This window comes from Anopheles gambiae, chromosome 3 (assembly GCF_943734735.2).
Source record: "Anopheles gambiae chromosome 3, idAnoGambNW_F1_1, whole genome shotgun sequence".
Taxonomy (NCBI): Eukaryota; Metazoa; Arthropoda; class Insecta; order Diptera; family Culicidae; genus Anopheles; species Anopheles gambiae.
The window spans coordinates 54,665,677-54,673,095 of NC_064602.1; positions in this window are offsets into that span (position 1 = coordinate 54,665,677).

Below are 7,419 nucleotides of genomic sequence, written 5' to 3' on the forward strand. Positions count from 1 at the left end.
GGCAACAAAACTCAACATCAAATTTCAAGACCATGAATTAGTGCAAGATGGCTTCATTTGGATGAAACATGGTCGTAACAACGATAATAGATGACAAGAAAACTCAACATCAAATTTCAAGGCCATTGAAATAGTGAAAAATGGCTTCATTTGGATGAAACATGGCCGTAACAACGATAATAGATGGCAGCAAAACTCAACATCAAATTTCAAGGCCATTGAAATAGTGCAAGATGGCTTCATTTGGATGAAACATGGCCGTAACAACGATAATAGACGACAAGAAAACTCAAGATCTCATTTCAAGACCATTGAAAATAGTGCAAGATGGCTTCATTTGGATGAAACATGGCCGTAACAACGATAATAGATGACAACAAAACTCAACATCTAATTCAAGGCCATTGAAATAGTGCATGATGACTTCATTTGGATGAAACATGGCCGTAACAACGATAATAGATGCAACAAAACTCAACATCAAATTTCAGGCCATGAAATAGTGAAAAATGGCTTCATTTTGATGAAACATGGCCATAACAACGATAATAGATGGCAACAAAACTCAACATCAAATTTCAAGGCCATTGAAATAATGCAAGATGGCTTCATTTGGATGAAACATGGCCGTAACAACGATAATCAATGACAACAAAACTCAAGATCTAATTTCAAGACCATTGAAATAGTGCAAGATGGCTTCATTTGGATGAAACATGGCCGTAACAACGATAATAGATGACAACAAAACTCAACATCTAATTTCAAGCCATTGAAATAGTGCATGATGACTTCATTTGGATGAAACATGGTCGTAACAACGATAATAGATGGCAACAAAACTCAACGTCTAATTTCAAGGTCATTGAAAATGTGCAAGATGGCTTCATTTGGATGAAACATGGCCGTAACAACGATAATAGATGACAACAAAACTCAACATCTAATTTCAAGGCCATTGAAATATGCATGATGACTTCATTTGGATGAAACATGCAGTAACAACGATAATAGATGGCAACAAACTCAACATCAAATTTCAAGGCCATTGAAATAGTGCAAGATGGCTCCATTTGGATGAAACATGGCCGTACAACGATAATAGACGGCAACAAAACTCAACATCAAATTTCAAGGGCAGTGAAATAGTGCATGATGACTTCATTTGGATGAAACATGGCGTAACAACGATAATAGATGGCAACAAAACTCAACATCAAATTTCAAGGCCATTGAAATAGTGCATGATGACTTCATTTGGATGAAACATGGCCGTAACAACGATAATAGATGGCAACAAAACTCAACATCAAATTTCAAGGCCATTGAAATAGTGCAAGATGGCTTCATTTGGATGAAACATGGCCGTAACAACGATAATAGACGACAAGAAAACTCAAGATCTCATTTCAAGACCATTGAAATAGTGCAAGATGGCTTCATTTGGATGAAACATGGCCGTAACAACGATAATAGATGACAACAAAACTCAACATCTAATTTCAAGACCATTGAAATAGTGCATGATGACTTCATTTGGATGAAACATGGCCGTAACAACGATAATAGATGGCAACAAAACTCAACATCAAATTTCAAGGCCATGACATAGTGAAAAATGGCTTCATTTTGATGAAACATGGCCGTAACAACGATAATAGATGGCAACAAAACTCAACATCAAATTTCAAGGCCATTGAAATAGTGCAAGATGGCTTCATTTGGATGAAACATGGCCGTAACAACGATAATAGACGACAAGAAAACTCAAGATCTCATTTCAAGACCATTGAAATAGTGCAAGATGGCTTCATTTGGATGAAACATGGCCGTAACAACGATAATAGATGGCAACAAAACTCAACATCAAATTTCAAGACCATTGAATTAGTGCAAGATGGCTTCATTTGGATGAAACATGGTCGTAATAACGATAATAGATGACAAGAAAACTCAACATCTAATTTCAAGGCCATTGAAATAGTGAAAAATGGCTTCATTTGGATGAAACATGGCCGTAACAACGATAATAGATGGCAGCAAAACTCAACATCAAATTTCAAGGCCATTGAAATAGTGCAAGATGGCTTCATTTGGATGAAACATGGCCGTAACAACGATAATAGATGGCAACAAAACTCAACATCAAATTTCAAGGCCATTCAAATAGTGCAAGATGGCTCCATTTGGATGAAACATGGCCGTAACAACGATAATAGACGGCAACAAAAATCAACATCAAATTTCAAGGCCATGAAATAGTGAAAAATGGCTTCATTTTGATGAAACATGGCCATAACAACGATAATAGATGGCAACAAAACTCAACATCAAATTTCAAGGCCATTGAAATAATGCAAGATGGCTTCATTTGGATGAAACATGGCCGTAACAACGATAATCAATGACAACAAATCTCAAGATCTAATTTCAAGACCATTGAAATAGTGCAAGATGGCTTCATTTGGATGAAACATGGCCGTAACAACGATAATAGATGGCAACAAAACTCAACATCAAATTTCAAGGCCATTGAAATAGTGCAAGATGGCTTCATTTGGATGAAACATGGCCGTAACAACGATATTAGATGGCAACAAAACTCAACATCAAATTTCAAGGCCATTGAAATAGTGCAAGATGGCTTCATTTGGATGAAACATGGCCGTAACAACGATAATAGATGGCAACAAAACTCAACAACAAATTTCAAGGCCATTGAAATAGTGCAAGATGGCTTCATTTGGATGAAACATGGCCATAACAACGATAATAAATGGCAACAAAACTCAACATCAAATTTCAAGGCCATTCAAATAGTGCAAGATGGCTCCATTTGGATGAAACATGGCCATAACAACGATAATAGGTGGCAACAAAACTCAACATCAAATTTCATGGCCATTGAAATAGTGCATGATGACTTCATTTGGATGAAACATGGCCGTAACAACGATAATAGATGGCAACAAAACTCAACATCAAATTTCATGGCCATTGAAATAGTGCATGATGACTTCATTTGGATGAAACATGGCCATAACAACGATAATAGATGGCAACAAAACTCAACATCAAATTTCAAGACCATTGAATTAGTGCAAGATGGCTTCATTTGGATGAAACATGGCCGTAACAACGATAATAGATGACAACAAAACTCAAGATCTAATTTCAAGGTCATTGAAAATGTGCAAGATGGCTTCATTTGGATGAAACATGGTCGTAACAACGATAATAGATGACAACAAAACTCAACATCAAATTTCATGGCCATTGAAATAGTGCATGATGACTTCATTTGGATGAAACATGGCCGTAACAACGATAATAGATGGCAACAAAACTCAACATCAAATTTCATGGCCATTGAAATAGTGCATGATGACTTCATTTGGATGAAACATGGCCGTAACAACGATAATAGATGGCAACAAAACTCAACATCAAATTTCAAGACCATTGAAATAATGCAAGATGGCTTCATTTTGATAAAACATGGCCATAACAACGATAATAAAGGACAACAAAACTCAAGATCGTATTTCAAGACCATTGAAATAGTGCAAGATGGCTTCATTTGGATGAAACATGGTCGTAACAACGATAATAGATGACAAGAAAACTCAACATCTAATTTCAAGGCCATTGAAATAGTGAAAAATGGCTTCATTTGGATGAAACATGGCCGTAACAACGATAATAGATGGCAGCAAAACTCAACATCAAATTTCAAGGCCATTGAAATAGTGCAAGATGGCTTCATTTGGATGAAACATGGCCGTAACAACGATAATAGATGGCAACAAAACTCAACATCAAATTTCAAGGCCATTCAAATAGTGCAAGATGGCTTCATTTTGATGAAACATGGCCATAACAACGATAATAGATGGCAACAAAACTCAACATCAAATTTCAAGGCCATTGAAATAGTGCAAGATGGCTTCATTTGGATGAAACATGGCCATAACAACGATTATAGATGGCAAAAAAAATCAACATCAAATTTCAAGGCCATGAAATAGTGAAAAATGGCTTCATTTTGATGAAACATGGCCATAACAACGATAATAGATGGCAACAAAACTCAACATCAAATTTCAAGGCCATTGAAATAATGCAAGATGGCTTCATTTGGATGAAACATGGCCGTAACAACGATAATCAATGACAACAAAACTCAAGATCTAATTTCAAGACCATTGAAATAGTGCAAGATGGCTTCATTTGGATGAAACATGGCCGTAACAACGATAATAGATGGCAACAAAACTCAACATCAAATTTCAAGGCCATTGAAATAGTGCAAGATGGCTTCATTTGGATGAAACATGGCCGTAACAACGATAATAGATGGCAACAAAACTCAACAACAAATTTCAAGGCCATTGAAATAGTGCAAGATGGCTTCATTTGGATGAAACATGGCCGTAACAACGATAATAGATGGCAACAAAACTCAACATCAAATTTCAAGGCCATTCAAATAGTGCAAGATGGCTCCATTTGGATGAAACATGGCCGTAACAACGATAATAGACGGCAACAAAACTCAACATCAAATTTCAAGGGCAGTGAAATAGTGCAAGATGGCTTCATTTGGATGTAACATGGCCGTAACAACGATTATAGATGGCAACAAAAATCAACATCAAATTTCAAGGCCATGAAATAGTGAAAAATGGCTTCATTTTGATGAAACATGGCCATAACAACGATAATAGATGGCAACAAAACTCAACATCAAATTTCAAGGCCATTGAAATAATGCAAGATGGCTTCATTTGGATGAAACATGGCCGTAACAACGATAATCAATGACAACAAATCTCAAGATCTAATTTCAAGACCATTGAAATAGTGCAAGAAGGCTATATTTGGATGAAACATGGCCGTAACAACGATAATAGATGGCAACAAAACTCAACATCAATTTTCAAGGCCATTGAAATAGTGCAAGATGGCTTCATTTGGATGAAACATGGCCGTAACAACGATATTAGATGGCAACAAAACTCAACATCAAATTTCAAGGCCATTGAAATAGTGCAAGATGGCTTCATTTGGATGAAACATGGCCGTAACAACGATAATAGATGGCAACAAAACTCAACAACAAATTTCAAGGCCATTGAAATAGTGCAAGATGGCTTCATTTGGATGAAACATGGCCATAACAACGATAATAAATGGCAACAAAACTCAACATCAAATTTCAAGGCCATTCAAATAGTGCAAGATGGCTTCATTTTGATGAAACATGGCCATAACAACGATAATAGGTGGCAACAAAACTCAACATCAAATTTCATGGCCATTGAAATAGTGCATGATGACTTCATTTGGATGAAACATGGCCGTAACAACGATAATAGATGGCAACAAAACTCAACATCAAATTTCATGGCCATTGAAATAGTGCATGATGACTTCATTTGGATGAAACATGGCCATAACAACGATAATAGATGGCAACAAAACTCAACATCAAATTTCAAGACCATTGAATTAGTGCAAGATGGCTTCATTTGGATGAAACATGGCCGTAACAACGATAATAGATGACAACAAAACTCAAGATCTAATTTCAAGGTCATTGAAAATGTGCAAGATGGCTTCATTTGGATGAAACATGGTCGTAACAACGATAATAGATGACAACAAAACTCAACATCAAATTTCATGGCCATTGAAATAGTGCATGATGACTTCATTTGGATGAAACATGGCCGTAACAACGATAATAGATGGCAACAAAACTCAACATCAAATTTCATGGCCATTGAAATAGTGCATGATGACTTCATTTGGATGAAACATGGCCGTAACAACGATAATAGATGGCAACAAAACTCAACATCAAATTTCAAGACCATTGAAATAATGCAAGATGGCTTCATTTTGATGAAACATGGCCATAACAACGATAATAAAGGACAACAAAACTCAAGATCGTATTTCAAGACCATTGAAATAGTGCAAGATGGCTTCATTTGGATGAAACATGGCAGTAACAACGATAATAGATGGCAAAAAAATTCAACATCAAATTTCAAGGCCATTGAAATAGTGCAAGATGGCTTCATTTGGATGAAACATGGTCGTAACAACGATAATAGATGGCAACAAAACTCAACATCTAATTTCAAGGTCATTGAAAATGTGCAAGATGGCTTCATTTGGATGAAACATGGCCGTAACAACGATAATAGATGACAACAAAACTCAACATCTAATTTCAAGGCCATTGAAATAGTGCATGATGACTTCATTTGGATGAAACATGGTCGTAACAACGATAATAGATGGCAACAAAACTCAACATCTAATTTCAAGGTCATTGAAAATGTGCAAGATGGCTTCATTTGGATGAAACATGGCCGTAACAACGATAATAGATGACAACAAAACTCAACATCTAATTTCAAGGCCATTGAAATAGTGCATGATGACTTCATTTGGATGAAACATGGCCGTAACAACGATAATAGATGGCAACAAAACTCAACATCAAATTTCAAGGCCATTGAAATAGTGCAAGATGGCTTCATTTGGATGAAACATGGCCGTAACAACGATAATAGACGACAAGAAAACTCAAGATCTCATTTCAAGACCATTGAAATAGTGCAAGATGGCTTCATTTGGATGAAACATGGCCGTAACAACGATAATAGATGGCAACAAAACTCAACATCAAATTTCAAGACCATTGAATTAGTGCAAGATGGCTTCATTTGGATGAAACATGGTCGTAACAACGATAATAGATGACAACAAAACTCAACATCTAATTTCAAGGCCATTGAAATAGAGAAAAATATCTTCATTTGGATGAAACATGGCCGTAACAACGATAATAGATGGCAGCAAAACTCAACATCAAATTTCAAGGCCATTGAAATAGTGCAAGATGGCTTCATTTGGATGAAACATGGCCGTAACAACGATAATAGATGGCAACAAAACTCAAGATCTAATTTCAAGGTCATTCAAATAGTGCAAGATGGCTCCATTTGGATGAAACATGGCCGTAACAACGATAATAGACGGCAACAAAACTCAACATCAAATTTCAAGGGCAGTGAAATAGTGCATGATGACTTCATTTGGATGAAACATGGCCGTAACAACGATAATAGATGGCAACAAAACTCAACATCAAATTTCAAGGCCATTGAAATAGTGCAAGATGACTTCATTTGGATGAAACATGGCCGTAACAACGATAATAGATGGCAACAAAACTCAACATCAAATTTCAAGGCCATTGAAATAGTGCAAGATGGCTTCATTTGGATGAAACATGGCCGTAACAACGATAATAGACGACAAGAAAACTCAAGATCTCATTTCAAGACCATTGAAATAGTGCAAGATGGCTTCATTTGGATGAAACATGGCCGTAACAACGAT